This window comes from Chlamydotis macqueenii, chromosome 5 (genome assembly GCF_036417535.1).
Source record: "Chlamydotis macqueenii isolate bChlMac1 chromosome 5, bChlMac1.mat, whole genome shotgun sequence".
Classification (NCBI taxonomy): Eukaryota; Metazoa; Chordata; class Aves; order Otidiformes; family Otididae; genus Chlamydotis; species Chlamydotis macqueenii.
The window spans coordinates 19,411,908-19,428,862 of NC_141560.1; the positions used below are offsets into that span (position 1 = coordinate 19,411,908).

The window sequence follows — 16,955 nt, forward strand, 5'->3', positions numbered from 1 at the left end:
ACCAATGCAGCTATAGGTGGGGGGGGAAGCACTTTGCAGCATCCTAGAAGACGCGATATGGGTCGGATGTCACACCAGAACAGGCCCACGATGTGGTTTCACTTAACTGGAATATGTTTGGAGCTTGATTCTGCCTGATGCTGGGTGTTTCTGCTTTCTCTGAGGATGAGGAGGAATTGAGGTCACCCAGTGCCATCCAGGACAGTGTCCTAGAAGAGCATGGAGGAAGGGTAGAGGAGCCAGGCCGCCAATCAGAAAGAGCTACTAAAGCAGCAACAAGAATATCTTCTTATTTGAGACCATTTAATCTTTTTGAATGAGTAATGTAATATTTATAATATTATAGTAGCTGTAATAACTTGCTTAAAAATTAAAAATAGTTAATGGGGGAAGTGGAATAAGCGTGTTTAATGCTTCTCACTGAACTGCTGCTGTATCTCCTGCTAGAAGAGTTTTATTTAAATGCATAATTTTATCCAATTTTAACAACACTGACTGGAGCAAACACAGTGGCTCTGTATTTCCTTCTGGATGCACATCAGGCTGGTGGTATTTATAAAGCTCCCTGTCTGGTATGCGTCCTAGCTATCTGGATCCCACATTAGATTAATTATCCCTAGGCAGAGGAGGGTATTTCAGTGAAATGCATTGGTCTGCCAGGTTCCTTTTTGGGAGGCAATACTAGGTCTTTTGTGGTAAGTGAATTTTGTGTATTATTTTGTGTATTATTAGATAAGATTCCCTTAATTCCTGGGAGGAATTCCTGGGAGGTTAGCCCCAGACTCAGCCCAGCTCCCAGGGAAGTGCTGTTTCCTGCATTGCATTCCCAATGCAGCAGAAAGCTCTACTGTGCTTGAAGACCCAACCGCTGGCCACAGTCCTCAATTTGGCACTGTTGGAGATACTGTAGACAACCCAAGCTGCGAGGGACTTGGTGAACAGAAGACACTGGTTTGGATTTGATACAGTTGGGTGGAACAAGGCTTATAGGACAGCTGTGTCTTGTGTTGCTGAAGAGGTACGCCAAGACATTTTGTACAAGTAGCAGCAGTCTCCATAGCACAAGAGGCTTCACGCCTGGGTAGACTGCATGGCTGTTGCTAACTAAGAGGTGGTAAAACAGAAAAAGTTGCATTCTACTAGAATGGGGTGGAGATTCCTATCCAAGGTTGATAGAAAGTGTTTCATTGCTCATAAAGATTGCTGTGGGGTAGTTTGTGAAATGTAAGCCTGGCTGCAGGCTGGGTTGGCTGACGGGGATGGGGAGGGGAGCAAGGGAGAGCATTCCTTGACATGAAGGGACCTGCTGGGTGTGAACAGACTCCTCAGACTGCTGTCCTTTTCCCACCAAACTAATCTTTGCCTTTTCAGATCTTTGGCCCGTCGGTCTTTGTCAGTGGACTGACCCCGTTGCACGTGGTGAAGGCAGGGTAGAGCTATGTGTCGTGTTCACAGCATCGTCAGTTCAGTCTGTACATTATGGTGAAGTGAGGTAGTGTTCACACATTTTCTGATGACTGGGGCTGGATAACTTGTAGTCAAAAATCCTGACAGAAGTTGATGCAGAAGATCTTTGGTCTGCTTCTGTTCACTTCTTACACCTCGTGGAAATTCACAATGAGTGAACCTGTGCAAGAGGAAGATCCTGGGTAGCTGCCAGCAGCTTAGCCTGACATCAATCCTGGGCAAAAGAATAGAAGAACTGATAGAGGATTTAGAGAATTAAAGGTAGGGAATATAATTAATGCCATTCAACATTCTTTTTTGGAGAATATGTCTTGTCAAACAAACTTCATTTATCTGATGAGATGCAAGTTTGGGGGCTAAGATAACTGTGTAGATATAATGTACTTAAACTTCTGTAAGGCGTTTGATTTTATTCCACATGACATTATGATTAAAATATTAGTACTATATACTTTCACTGAAGCACATGTTAAATGTATCAAGAACCAGGTAACTGACAGAGCTCAAAAAGCAGTTGTCAATAGGGAATCATCACTGAATGGGAACATTTTTAGTGTAACTCTGCAGGGATCAGTCAGAGCCCCCATGCTATTCATCATTTTTAGCAGTGATCTGGAAGTAAATATAAAATTATTTCTGATAAAACTTGTGAGTGATACAAAGATTGATGAAGTGAGAAGGAGGGCAGCAGGATACAGTGCCCTTGGTCACTTGGTTAATTGTCCCTAAACAAAATTCCAAAATTCATTTAAATCTAATTAAATAAGACAGTTGTGTATCTGGAGAGGAGTGCAGCACAGAGCTGTTGCCCAGCCTGGAAAGCAGAAGGTTTATGGGAGCCCTTTCAGTCTGCTGGCCTCTCTGGAGAAATGTGGCTTCCCTAGGGAAGAGGCTGTTGGCCTGCCTGATCCCTCGGCTTCTGTGTGACAGCAGTGGTAGGCTGTGGCTCGGCAGTGCTGCCATTTGAGGAGCCTCCTTGGGGAGTCTGCCAGTCTGAAATAACTCTTCATCTGCAGTGCTGTGGAAGGCCTAAGGAAAATGTGGAAGCAGTGAAGTGTCCCCTGGAGATGTCCACCTCAGAGTCAGCTATGGCTCAGCTGTTGTCCCGGCCTCTGGGATCCTCAGCTATGTAGCTACATCGCACCAGAGGTACAGTGAGAACAGAAATGCCCGCGAGACTGGCGAGAACTTCAGGTCCAAAAAAGCAACCGCATCAGGCCATGGTGCTGCCTTCCCTGTGCTGCACCGCAGCTTCATGTCCCATGCACGCAACCAGTTTTTCCACCGCCGTTTGAAGGACCAGGGGCCATTCATGAACAGGCCAACTTTTAGTGTGGCTTTCCAGCCACAAGTTTCCCTAAGTTAAAAGAAAACAGTGTATCTTACTAAATAAATGATTAGACATCAATGATTTTCTGCCTTCTAGAGCAGAGTTATTTGGAAGCATGGAAGGAAATTGCTGCAGCAGTATAAAACCACTGCCCTTTGCACTTGCCTCTTTCCCGCAGAGTAATCTTTCATTCATTGTTTACTTAATGAGAAAAGAAAGAGGTTAATTTATAAAACCAAATAAAAAGCAGTCAGAAGACTTTATTTGTGGAACAAAAAACTGAATTAAATGAGTAGTCTATTCATTAATGCTGCTAATTGTGCCATGCTCCACTGAGGAGGATACACAGGTCTGCTAGTATTTTGCTCTTGCTGGTGGCTCTCTGTGGCAAGAGCTTCCTAAAGACTTTTCTTGCTTGGCAAATTAATTCCAGCTCCCAGTCTGTGACAGGTTCAGCCTCTCAGGAGTTTCTTAAATTTAATAGATAGGTGTAGGAATAATTGGCAGAGCTGATCTTGCTGGTGGATGCTGCTGTCTGAATCATTTGCAAATTCTCATGGACATCCGCAGAGAGCGGCTGCAAGGAAGAGGAGGAACTCCTTAATTCATTTCCCAGCTCCAGAGAAGTCTGTCCTACCCATGTTGTAATTTAGCAGTTTCTGGGCTATTTCTGTTGATGAAAGGATGTTGCAGAGGTTAGAATGAAACCTGAGTGGGGGAAAAGTTTTGCATTTCACCAAAGTCTCCCGTGGTAGCTGTTCATCTTTGCTGGTCTGTGCAAGCCAGAAATCTCTGCCTGATCAGGTAGAGGAAGTTAACAGGGAGGGGACCAGGGTAGCGGTGCCGTGGTATAGAAGGGAGCAGGTTATAGCTGCATGGATAATGGCAACTGGATGCTGAGGCTGGCTGGAGGCTAAAGCTGCTGTATCTCCTGCTCTTTCATGAGTAAGCCCACAGAGGAGCGAGGGGGCAGGGGAGAACTGGGCAAGCGCAGGTCTGTAATGGCTTGGAAAGGGTGGTCAGTTCATGAAGATGTCTAGGAGTAGTTCATGAAGATACCTAGGAACGGTGTTTGATTCCCTTTGGGAAGCTGGGGATTACAGTGAAGTGTAGATAAGGAAAAACATAGAATTATAGAACAGTTTGGGCTGGAACGAACCTTCAAAGACCATCTAGTCCAACCCCCCTGCAAGGAGCAGGGACAGCTCCAACCAGATTAGGTTGCTCAGAGCCCCATCCAACCTGGCCTTGAATGTTTCCAGGGATGGGGCATCCACCACCTCTCTGGGCAACATGTTCCAGTGTTTCATCACTCTCATGGTAAAAAAGTTTACATGTCTGTAAAGAAAAAATTGAAGTTTATGTGGAATTCTCTGTGATGGTTTAGAAGATTTTCTGTTGGAAAAGGCACTTTCCTCTGGAGTATGACTGAAACTAAAGAACATACATAAAGAGAAGGTGAATCTATTTACTGAACTTTTCCAGCTACCCTGTGAATGCTGAGGCTTCATGGTCTGTCTGTACCTGATCGGGTAGGAGGGCTTGTAAGTCCCAGCCGTGCTGCTGAAGGGAGCTTGGGAGAGTTTGTTCCTCACTAACTTCTCACCGCCTTTGTCAGCCAGTCCTAAACCTTGATTTTCAGATTGTGATAGCAAGAGTGAAAAGCTAATTGTGAAAACAATTAGTAAAAATTTAAACCCAACTGGTACCACAGAGCATGTGCAGATTTTAATGCGAAAGAAAAACCTGGAGCAGAAATGTCTTTTCCATCTTTATGTCAGGCAGATTCATCACTCTTCAATTTGTTTTATTTCTGACATGATAAAATTCTACTACGTAACTTTAAACAAGACTTGTTTCTATATGTATATGTATTTTACGTGTATATATAATATATATGTATAAAGTATATGTATTTATGAATATATAGGAATATATATGAATTATGAGTAAACATGAAAAAGTATGTAGTTGTTGCTCTGATGTAGCTTACCGGCGCACAGAATTACATACAGTCTTTGGAAAGGGGGTTTTTTGAATTGCAGCTGTCTCTTTGTTAAGTATTCAGGGAACATTGTAATTATTGCTGTGAATATCTTTTAAATGCTCAGTGGAGAAAGTTGCAAACACTTTTGTTAGAACTTGTATTTGTTTGTAACCTGTTCAATACATCACCTGTTTGTGTGCCAGCTGGCTTCCTTTCAAAAATGTACTATTGAGAAGATTTTTTTGGTTTTAGTCATTGTGATATATTTTTATACTGTTGTCACACTTTAATGGAGATCTGACCCTTCCATAATACCTTCTGGAAATATTTGGGAACAAGACTATGCTTTTTCTGGATATATTGGCAAAATTATTCTTGGCTTCAGTTTGGGCATGCAAGTGATTTTTTTTCCTCTCCTCTCAGTTCGAAGTAACGTAGTTGTGCTTGCCAATGGTGACATCAACACGGCAGTGTTCATTTTGTCTAGAAGGTACGTAAGCTGTAATGTCTTCATGTCTGAAACTGTGGCTCTGGGAGAGGTTTGGGCCCTGGGGATGAACTGCTGGGCAGGTGGAGTGCGTAGCTGATGGCAGCTCACGGAGCAAGCACAGGGTTAAGGAGGCAACTCCAAGCACCGTGTGCGTCCTGGTTTCTTTTTATCTTCGCATGGAGCGATCTGTGGTTGTGGTTCTTCTGCGGGAAGAGCTGAGAAGAACGCCTTGCGCCTTGCTTCAAGTTTTGAAGATTTCAGGACACGTCATTTTCGATGTTCATGTTTAAACACAGAACTGCATGTCGGGAGGGAAGAGTCATTTTACAATATAGCCAACTTCTGTATGTGAACGTCATTTCGAAGGAGTTCAAGGGTTCTGTCGGTGAAGTTGAACCCCTCTCCTGGTCAGCAGCAGCCTCAGCTCCTGTGGGCTGCCTCCCTGCCTGCTTAACCCCTTCCTGCTGGGGAATGGACCACACCACAGGGTGGCTGGGTGAGACCTTCTTCTAGTGAAGCCCAAATCAATGTTAGGATCTGTAAGAAATGGCCCTGGCCTGGGCTTGGGCAATTGTCCACTCAGTTTTGGTTTTTAGCTTTTCCAGTTCATTTCTGAGAGCAAGGGTGATGGATTTCCTAGTGGAAGCTGAGATTCTTATCTGTATCGTCCTTCCTACAGAAGTCTTCTGGAACTGGAGGCTGTCCAGTGCCAGAGGTTGTTTGGTGCTGGTAGCTTTTCCCCTTTTTCTAGTTTTCACCTTTCACTTAAAAAGTGAAGCTGTCACCTCTTGGAACATATCTTTTCCATGTTAAGAAGACATAGCTGTGCTTTCATGCTTGTGTCCTTCGTGGTCCTTCAGAGCAACCTCCGAACAGGGGTGAGGAACCCGCCTCTGTGGTGGACTCAGGTGAGTCCCTTCCCCTCCTGAGTTCTCCTTGGGCTCTGTTGGAGGGGAAGGCTGTGGTGTTTTACGGATGCATTTAAAAGCGGCTCTTTTTTTTTGTTTTTTGTAGGCTATTCCACTTAAATATGAGAGAAGACCATAGCAGGTTGAGATAGCTAAAATTACCTGTCTGTAGTTAGCGTGGCAGGGGCTGTGTGCAGGATATCCTCAGCCCCCGCGAGCCAGGCTGCGTCATCCTGCCACAACGAGCAGCCGGAGCAAGAAGAGAAACTCGAGATGCACAACATGTAAATACTCCATAAATACTAGGAATTTGGCAAGGAGGCAGCAGCGGCTTCCTCTCTCCCTGAAGATACCGCCATATGCCCAGAGATGAATCCAGTTATTTCAGCAGCATTGGCAGAACTCTATTTCAGCTCCCTGCTGCTCCTGGGCTGGCACGAGCACCGGCCCCATCTTCTTGGGGTTGGGGCGCTGCAGGGTAAGGGGGGACCGGGGAGAGCAGGGAAAAGCACCGTTGTGGGAGTACCAGGACCACTGATGAGGACAGCCAGGGCGTGGGGCAGGCAAGGTGGTGCATAAAACAGTGGGCCCAGGTGAAGGGCATCGCTCAGGCAGTGCACCCCCATGCACGCCGCTCCCCCTGGCTCCGTTTTGGGACACAGGGTCAGGGCTGTTGTGGGGGAGCGAGCGCTGGCAGCCGGATGCGCGCCTGGGCACCTCCTGCTCGCGCCCTGCGCCGCCTCCTTTGGGTTTTGAGATCTGATGGGATCGTGGCGCAAGGTGGAATAGCCACAGGCAAAATCACTTTTATGACAGATATATTACTGCAATAAAATTATAAATTTCTGGCAGCCAGAGTCTAGGCATGTGCCCATAACTTTTCCTCCCTTCTGTGTGTTGTCCCAGTCAGGTGCGTATAAACCAAACTGAGCCGTAGAGGAAAGAGATGATCCTGGTTCGCTGCGCCCTCCTGCTGAGCGCCGTGGGCCCTGGCGCGTGGCACCGTGAGGGGCTGCTGGGGCGCCGAAACACAACGGGGGCTTTTGTGTGGGGTTGGTTAGTGGGAAACAAGCTGCTGCTACAGCACCTCCTCTGAAAGGCGGTATTTATCGGCCTGTGGTGAACCTCAGGCTCGCGTTCTTCAACGGCAGCACTTTTCTAGCCCCACATTATTGCTACAAATGGAAGGTGCAAGCAATGGGGTTTGTTTTAGGGCTTTTTTGTAGTGTGGGTTTTTTTTGTTTTGTTTTGTTTTCTCCTCCATGAGAGGAGGAGGTATTTCAAAGGATGGAAATGTCAGGGGTAAAAATTCACATCCAGCTCCTGGCTCTACTTTTCTATACATGGCCCTTCTCTCTCCACACCATCTGTTTGTTGAAATTAATGCTTTAATAACCTCTGCAGGGTGGCACTGCTACTTATTTATTCCAATGTTTAAATTTCTTTTTGACTCTCAAGACTAAGCTGGAGCGCCCATGTGTTCTCATGGACTGTGAAAATCCCCGATCTGGAGTGCCACAGGCTCTTGAAAAGGAGGAGAACGTGGGAGATGGTGGTTTCTCCTGTGTTTTGCTAGCTGCGGCTCCCAGGGCAGGGCAGGGGGCCGAGGCCCTGGTCCCTGTGGTGTGACCCAAAGCAGAGGCAACGTACAGTGTGCAATAACCCGAGGTCCTGATGGCTGCGATATTCCTATGAGCCACCGCCCACCTTTGCCTGCCAAGGCCTTCCTTCAGCTGTGCCAGCCCGTGGGGGATACCATGTTTATCTGGAGACTGGTGTGCTCCTTATCCAGTAATTGCCACACTAATTGTTTTGTGATAACTACATGGTATCAAGCAGGGCTCATGCAGACAGATTCCCCTCCTTACCCCACCGGTTTGTCTTCCCTGGCATCCTCTGAGTGTCCACTCAGCTGCGGGCAACCTCACCTCCTACCGTCACTTTGCGTACCTGGAGATGGTGCTTTCTCTCCTGCGTGTCTGGATGGAGCATGTCCTTTTTATTTTCCATCCTGGAGCCTTTAATTACTCCCAACAAGTCCCTTTCACACTTTGAAAATCCTGTAGCAATTTCAATTTGAGTTGCTTTCTCTGAGGCTTCTGTTTAGATGAGTGCACCTGCTCTGGTGTCCCAGTGGTAATTGAGCTGTAATAGTTATGATCCTTTAAATGCACTTAAGGTACTATGAGCTTTAAGAATTGATAACGATGCAATCTGGCATCTCAGCACCAGTTTTGTCTCGTCTCTGAGATGAGCATTTTGGTTTTAATTGTATTATTTTACCATTCGAGAAGATTACAAATATTCCCAGGTGGTAGAACTTGGCCGTGTTTAATTAAACGCTGCCCTGCACTCACACACCCGTCCCGCAGGTCTGGGTGCTGGGCTGCTCCTCAGTTCCCTCTCTGCCAAACCCCTGCTGAGTTCGGTGGGAGTTTTGCCAGAATAAGGCCCTAAAAACAAATGTGGCTCATCTGAGCAGTTGTGTTTATATGTGCACCAGCCCAGGCTCACGTTGAAAGGGTATTAAACAAAAAAATACTGAAGAACCTACTTGTCTTGTCCTTGCCCAGAGCAAACCTTTATCCTGGACTGGTCCAGCCGCTTAAAGATGGAGTTTCCTCTGGTTCCTGTGTTACCTAGGATTTTGTATTGTGGATACCATGAAAGCTTTTAAAGTTCTCTGCTGCCTTAATTCCCCTCTAAGGAGAGGGAGGGGAAAAAAGGAAAAGAGAAAGACATCTCTGTCAGGCATGCCTCAATGCAGTAGCAAGAGGTGTGCAGCTTGTAGCCTGCTGCCACACTCAGAATATAAAATTTGCAAAATTACAAGTTGCGAGTGTGATAATGAACTGAAAGTAAATACGGTTCAGTTTGCTGTGAATCATTCTTCGGGGGTTTGATTGGACTCAGATGAGCTGGCATTGTTGCAGTGTGAGTATAGAGTTGTTTCAGAATTAGACAGGCGTCGTTACTCGGCGGAGCAGAGCTGCAGCGTCCAAGTGGCACCAGGGAAACAGTGCCCTCAAAGAGGCTTCCCAGGACGGACTGAGGAAGGTCTCTGGGCAGGGAGGGAGCCAGCAGCTCCTCCAAGCCCCGAATCTGGGAATTCACCTGCTGGTACCAGAGGCCATCTCCGCTCTTTGAATCACTCTCAGATGAACGCTATGAGCTAAGGTTGTCACTGTAAGATGGAAGGCTTTCCTTCGCCCTAAAAGCCCTCCAAGCTCTTCTGGCAGGGAAAAGGGAGCATGAAATGATAGTAATGGGAACTGCTATAATGGGACGTTACAGGAAATCACAGAATCATAGAATCTTTAAGGTTGGAAAAGACCTCCAAGATCATAAAGTCCAACCATCAGCCTAACACCACCATGCCTACTAAACCATGTCCTGAAGTGCCATTTCTACACGTTCTTTGAACACCTCCAAATGAAAAGAAGCATTTTGTGCTCTTCCTTCCAGCAGGGATTTAAGATCCCAAAGGAGAACCAGCAATGGCTCAGACAGTGTGTTGCATCCAGGCAAGGACAATACTTTTCTTGGGAAAGCGAATGCAGTTTGTCTCCATGAGAGACAGAGAGCTGGGATACCCTAACTTGGTGTTTGACCAGCATAGCTTGGCTACACTGGGGGTGTACAGAGAACTTGAACATAGGAACTGTCCTGTAATGGGGAGAGACAGAAATTGTGTATTGCCCTCTTTAAAGCCACGGTTGTGATTATGGGATGAGGTTCTTAACCTGCTGCAAGGGGATTTATATAAGTGATTCTCATTAATGCCAGTGGGAATTACTCAGAGCTATACAAGTGCATCATAATAAGAATTGTGCCTTGGCAGTTCTCTATTAATATTTGAAGATAGAACAAGCAAAGTCTCCTTCTCTGAGTCAAGTGGGCAAAATTAGTGATTTTTTTGGGGGAAAAATATCTTTTATTTTAGTCTTCTGAGAGGTTATAGGAAGGTGAATGATTCATACTTACAGGTCCTCAGAAATAAGGAATTTCTTATATGTGTGGTATGTTAACTGCTCCCATGATTATAACTGTAGATGTTTAGCTACTGTCTGCTGGTTACTGGTAGGCAACAGCCCCGCTCTGTTCTTAGGCGCTGCTGACCACCTCTGCTGCCCCACTCAGTCCCAGGGCTTCAGTCCCATCTGTTGCTCACCATGGGACAGGAAAGGTTGGTCCTGTCCTGCATGCAGTTGCATCCTGTAGTAAAACAGATGGGGAGACTGCAGGCAGCAGAAGAAAGGCATAAGCAAAACCAGAATTTGTGATTTTACTCCAGTGAGATATCTCAAAGATCTTGCTTCTTTTGAAGTGGCCATTGAAGTGGGTAGAAAAGACTGCGTATTTATGTGAGGTACAGAGAGAGGCAGATGTTGACCTCTACTTGATGTTTCCGAGTTAGTCGTTATTCCTCTGTTCAGTTTGAATCAGTAACAAGCTTTCAAGTTGGTTTCGTCAAATTTTGGCTTTCTTCTTTACAGCTAAAGTTGGCGTGAAGTTTGAATCTTAAAATCTGAGTTCCCACAGCAAGCGTTATTTTAGGCACGGGTCCTGTCCTGCATTGTACCGAGCACAGCCACGCAGCCTTCGTCTCCGGTTCACCGTCCTCCTGCGGACGGCAGGGCTTGGGCTGCGTCTGTTAGCGGTGTGTTGCTGCGGCGCTTGCCCAGTCCCTGTGAGACCTGTGGCTAATTGCTGCCATGCTGTTTCAACTAATTTTTTTTTTATTATTCTTAGCATTATTTACATAAATTTTTATGAAGCCCATTTCACTTAAGTAGAGAAAGCAACATTGACTGTTCCTGACAGACATCAGCAGCTTTGGAACAATGCAGGACATGCTTATTGCATCCCAGCAGTGCCACTGTTGTGCAAGAAGGTTCACCAAGGCAGATGCGTATACCCTCAGCGTACACTTCAAGTTGAAAGCAGAGTGTGGAACTAGAGGACAGCCACAGAGAAAGTGCGTTTCTGTCTTTCAGCTGAGTGGTGGCCAAATCCTGGCCCAGTGTGCGTATATCTTCGCACCTCTGTAGGGGCAGGTACTCTGATGGGAGAGTTTGGCATTACAATGGTATCTGCTGGTTTAATACTTCAACAGAAATAATAGAATACCTGAATAAATCCTGTTTGATGCTTAGATAAGGATTTCATCCTGCTATGTGTGCAGGCAGATACCGAACTGAGTTTATAATTCACTGTCCAAGGATTTGATCCTTTCTTTCACTCTTTTTGCATTCCAACTTGCAGTACTGTAACCGCATAGAAATTACTTTAACAGAATAAAGAACATAATCACCTAAAAGTTGCACAGAATAAAGTTAGCAGATAATAAGGCATTGGAAACTGTGGGCCTAAGAAGGTCCAATTACTTGCTTGATACAGATACTTTATTGGACATTAAAAAGTAGAAATTCTTGATTGTTCACTGCTTTCCTGTTGTTAAAAATCAACCAGACCAGTGTGAGACCAAGTGAGGGTACATGTCTCCCCTGCCCTGCTATGTGGCAAGAGTTACAGGGTATTTTACCAGAAATTCCCAAAACACCCTGCCACTGTTACCGTCTCTGCTGCTTGACAACTGTTGGCACCAGCCAGGCCCAGCTGAGAGCACCGGGCTCCTAAGGCCAGACCAGCTTTTAGACTACCCTGCTAGTTAAACTGATGGAGGCCGAGCCTGGCTGTGGGGTGGATACGGCCTGGCTGAAGCGTGGGTCCCTCCCGAGTGTGGCCAGGAGTCGGTGGTGGCAGCTGGGGCAGCTGTGAGCAGCAGGGAGGGAACCTAGGCAAGGGCAGCCAGGTTGTTCGAAAGAGGAAAAGATAATTTTATTCCAGCAGCTAAAACCCTTTTGTATTTTGGTTTCTCTTAGCAGCTATTTATCCAAAACATTTGGGAGAAAAGCTGTCTCTCTATTAAATATTTAACACCCTTGCCTTCAGCTGTGGGCTGCGAGAGCTCCCAATCCACATGTGAGTCACCAAGAACTCCGCCGACAGAACCAGAGGAAGTCCAAATTGGAGATCGCTACAGGAAAAAAAATACGTTTGCTGATTTGGAAAAAGTCCAGAATGGTTCACATCTCTCGTATATCATAAAATGAGCACAGCAGTCACTCTGTCGCATACATGGATGAGGACTTGCAGAGTCCCAGATTGTAAGTAGAGAAGATCTCAATCTGCTGGGTAGCGTGACACCCTATATAATGCAGACGAGTAGTGCACCCAATAACTGGTCTTTTATTAAACGCTATTTGGATTTGTATACTGACATGTCAGAGATGACAAGATGTAGATCACTGTTTCCCTTAGTAGTTTTTTCCATTGTTTCTATTTTTAATTTTAGTCTGTTTAGTTTTCACCTCCAGCCGGCAGTTGACACACATCTCTCTGCAGAGCAAGGAGATCTGTGTTTTGAACGTGCCCTGCTCTCTCAAGATGACAGCCTGGGACTCATCTTCAGAGAGCCAGAATGCAGGCTCCTGCAAAACCAGCGTGTGGTAACAAATCCTGTGAAAACGGTGTGTGATAAAACAGATCTTAGTATTGCGCACTGTGCTTACATGTGCCATTCATGCATGGTTCTTGTAACCAACTCTGCCGTTTATTTCTGTTGAAGTGATGGGAACTGAATGAGTAAAATTAAGCTGAAACTTTTGGCATGTTTCTCTCTTTGGCCAAATTATTGTTTCAACATCCAACTGAATTATCTGCTGCAGAGATAGGTGGCAATCTCTGCCCCTTAGCCAATTGCAGAGGCATCTCCAGCAGTGGTTTTACACCTCTTTCCACTGTGGAACACTTAAAATTTTTCCTGGTGTTGTGGGTTCCATGTATAGCAAACGTACACCTCCTGACAAGGGGTTTACTCCTCCTCATTACTATTTGCAGATACTTTACATGTAGTTCACAATATTTTTGCTGGTAGAAAGCCGTTAGTCTGTGACACAGGTAGTTTCTGTGCGCTCTGAGATCACTCCTGCAGGGAGCAGATGTAAACCACTTCTTTAGGCTGTATACTCTGAGTGCTTTTAAATGTCTTATTGTAGCTGATGGGCCCGATTCTCATTTCAAAGTAGTGTTTATATACCAGCTTTTGGTAAGGTTATTCCTGGTTTAAGACTATGAAGGTAAGATCAATTTTTTCACAGGTGCTGAGCTTAGAAATGCAAGCCTTGTAGCCTCCTCCGCCTGCCCTGGTATCATGCTTGCTGGAAGGTGAGGAGTAACACCAGTGATGTCTATTAACTACACATCACCAGTTGAGCAGCACTAACTGGCCAACATATACTGGTGCAAGTCACTGGACCCATTGGTCCTTTGCCTTGTGCGGGTGGGACCTGGACAACTGCCTTTTGCACATGCCTGGCTTTTGGATAGCCAAGGTTAATGGGTATGACTTTTTCCCGTAGCTGGCCTGTGCTGTCCCCGCCTTTTCTGGGAGGCAAGAATGAGATTGCCATAAGTGAGTTTGAACATTAAAGAGTGAAAGCAGTCAGATCCCGCTTTGATGGGCATTCTGCAAATACCCAGAGACAAGACAGTCAGGAGACAGTTTACACCAGCATTATGGAAACTGCAGTTGCCAGCCCCTTTGATGAAAGTCAGGTTCGTGTATCAGATCGCTGAGCGTTAAGGATAGGGGATTAGATTTGCAGTGTAATCTTCCAGTAACATTCCTCTTGATCTGGAGACCATGCTGTATAAAAGAGCTCTTTTCTCCCTGACATTGTGGTGGCCTGCTAAGGGATGACTATCTTCCACCTTCATTTGGAGATAGTAAGGCTGCTACTGACCTGATGTTCATGAAGGTCACAGTTGCACTGGGCAAAATTAGTTCTGTGCAGGACAGTTAAGTAGATTGAATTTTCTCAGTTGTAGCTGATTTACTTTCATCTGGGTTCCTGTTGCAAAGCCATTTAAAGTCCATTCCCCTCTGCTCCCCACTGTCTGTCTACGGGAAGGCTGAGAAGGGGAGATTTCTGCCTGAGCTCTGATCCTGCTTCAAGCTCTATTCTCACATCTTTCCAGGAAGGTGTCTGGACAGCGGCTGGGGCAGGCATTGTAGTTGCTCTGGAGCCTCAAACTGTATTTCATCCCATCACGGGTTGGGATGGTCTTCCCCTGGGCCAGCTGACTGTAGCTTTGCACTGTCTGCTTTGGATCGGGGACCTTCTGCAGTTTCCTGGTAACATCACTGCAGATGTGGGTGAGCCCCTTTCCAGTCCGGCTTTTTTCTTCTTGTGGCTGAATGTCCCTGCAGATTTTGGAGCCTGATGGAGCCAGTTAGTTTGGGTCCAAAGGCATGCAAAGCCCATTAATTCTAATCAGGAGAAAAAACTTCTGCTGAAGTCAGCTGAGTACCAGATTTGGCCAGTTAGGTCTGGCCACTGGGAAATGTGTCAGATACCTGTCTGTACTGGCAAAACATGACATACAGTTGTGTGTGAGAATCCCATTCATTGTGAGCATGGTGGGACACAAGAGGGAGAGTGATTTGCCAGCGGGATGTAATTATGCTGGAGCTTTGCCTGCTGCCCTGGGTTGCAAAGCAACCACTGATGGAAAAAGCCTCTCGTTTTCCAGGCATCTTCCTGGTTTCACTCCCTTTTGTCTGCAGCAATTGCTGCCTGGTGAGTTGGGGAAGTGACACTGGAGGCTGTGGCAGACAACTGACGGAGGGAGGGCTGCGTGATACCAGTGATGGACTGCGCGATCCCAGTTCAGCTCTGCAGCACAAATGGGGAAAATTCATAGGGAGATTTGCTCAACGGCATGTGAAGGCGTTGTTTCCTTCTTTGCAAAGTCACCTTCAGCCTGTATCAAAACTCCACGCTGCTTGGGACAACATGGAAAAAGAGGGTATGGCTATAATTGAAGTAAAAGAGAGCTGCTGTGTGGTATGTTCCCTCCTCCCCAAAATTGTAGCTGATGCAGAGTTAAAAGCAGATGAGGCTTAATTGCTCCCAGAGCTCGGTGTCTCTCCTCTCTGAATAGCAGAGCAGCGCTGGAGCAGTGCCGGCAGCCCCGCTGGGTCCTGTGCAGCAGGGTCCGGCACATCCAGGGCAGCCAGGACGGCCGCAGAGAGCAGGTCTGTCCCCTTGTCCCTGGACCCCTGCACGTTGCGGTCCCCTCATGCCAGGCAGGTCCCCTTGACTGGGTCGCACTGGTCAGGTGTATTAACAGAGAGCCTGCTGACTCCAGCGTCCTGGCACGCTGCAGGCTGACCCGTAACTGAGGCAGTGGCGTCCTAGGGGAGGAACAGTTGTAAAGGTCAGCTGATTATAAATGCACCCAAATCAAGATTTTTGGATTCCATTTTCTTTTCTAAAAGCTTTGGTAACTATAATTTTCCCATACTGCACTGAAGATGTGCAATGACCCTGGCTTGTCTGTAGCATTTTCTATTACTTTTTATTGGCATCTCCCTTTATGTTACGGCAGTACGTCCTACACTGGATTACAGGTATAAATATTGCTTTGAGGTGTGGGCTTTTTAGTCAGCACACATTTGGAAAAGGTGCTAGCGACTGCCAAGGGTCAATGTGCAAGCACGCAAACGCACAGTCATTGGAAACATCAGCATCCTGTGTGTGTGTGTGTTTTGAAACAGGTCTGAGGCATGACAATTTTAGGTTTTCCATTCAGACAATGTTATATTAAGAGTATGAAGTATTTGACAGTTCTTTTCTATTTACTCTTTTGGTGTCAAAATATGTCACATCTGGTATTAATTGGTGGAAAATTATGGCTCTAATTTACCAATTTGATTGTCTGGGAAAATTGAAAAGAGTGTAACATAATAAATGAAAGCCTATTAATCTTTTAAATTTGTCTGTTTACCACAAACTAGTGTCTGCTAAAATGGCTTGTTAAATGGCACATTGTAAATGGCTTTTCCGAAATACTGGCATTCATGGAGAGGAGTTACTACCTGGGAGGGCCGTGACCGATGCATTTCAGACCTGAGGCAGGGTCTCCTCCAGGCTGTCCTCTCCTCTGGGGCAGGAGGGAGCCAGCTCTTCAGTAATAACCTTGCAGGGGTGACAGCGTGGCATCCCCGTTCCTGCGTGCCTGCCATCCTGTCCCCCGCTGTCCTGGGCACGGGGATGGACGAGCAGCCCGCTGGGAACATGGCTTTTGCTCTGCACCTCCCTTCCACCCAGGGCTGTCTTCTCCAGGTGAGTTTCTTAGTTGAAGGCACAGGCTACTTCTTCATTTATGCCCAACCTTTATGAATAAACATCAATTATTTCCAACCAGAGCTCTCCAAAAGCCCTGATTTTCTCAGACTTGCCGACAGAGCAGCATAAGCGAAAAAAAAGTCAGATTTTTCTTCCTGGGGTTGCAAATGGAGAAGTTTGTCTCGCAGGCAACGTGTGGATCAAGCCCACACTGCCGCTACACCTCAGCAAGGCACTGTGGCTCTGTCCTGACAGCCCCAGCCCTAACGAGAAGGGTCGCCACTGCCTTTCCAACCGACACACGGACGAGGTAAAGGAAGCCGCTGGCAGTGCGCTGTGATTTGGGTAGAGTACGTGCATGGTAACAAGCCCGGTAGCTTTTCTATCAAAAGAGGTCCCTGTGTTTGCGAAAATACATTTTTGGAGGATCAAATACCAGGTGCTTATTTTAGTAGCAGAAAGCCCTGAGACATGCCAACTCTGGAATAAGTTGATTCTGAAAACTGCCATATTCTGTATGATTATTCCAGTATATGCCATCTGTCAGTAGCATATCCAAATATTTATGTATTTTGAT

General features: G+C 46.1%; 1 protein-coding gene across 12 annotated transcripts in view; it reads left to right on the forward strand.

Moving 5' to 3' along the window:
- Positions 1 to 16,955, forward strand: part of FOXN3 (forkhead box N3) — a 212,508-nt gene that overhangs the window by 26,035 nt on the left and 169,518 nt on the right. For 5 of the 12 annotated variants that reach the window (XM_086750091.1, XM_086750103.1, XM_086750104.1 and 2 more), the window contains one exon: positions 12,541 to 12,715. The exons of 4 other annotated variants lie outside the window; for them this stretch is intronic. The gene's annotated coding sequence lies outside the window, so the exon portion shown is untranslated. The remainder of the gene's footprint in view (positions 1 to 12,540; positions 12,716 to 16,955) is intronic. 3 more of the 12 variants (XM_086750094.1, XM_086750095.1, XM_086750100.1) reach the window with 1 other exon arrangement.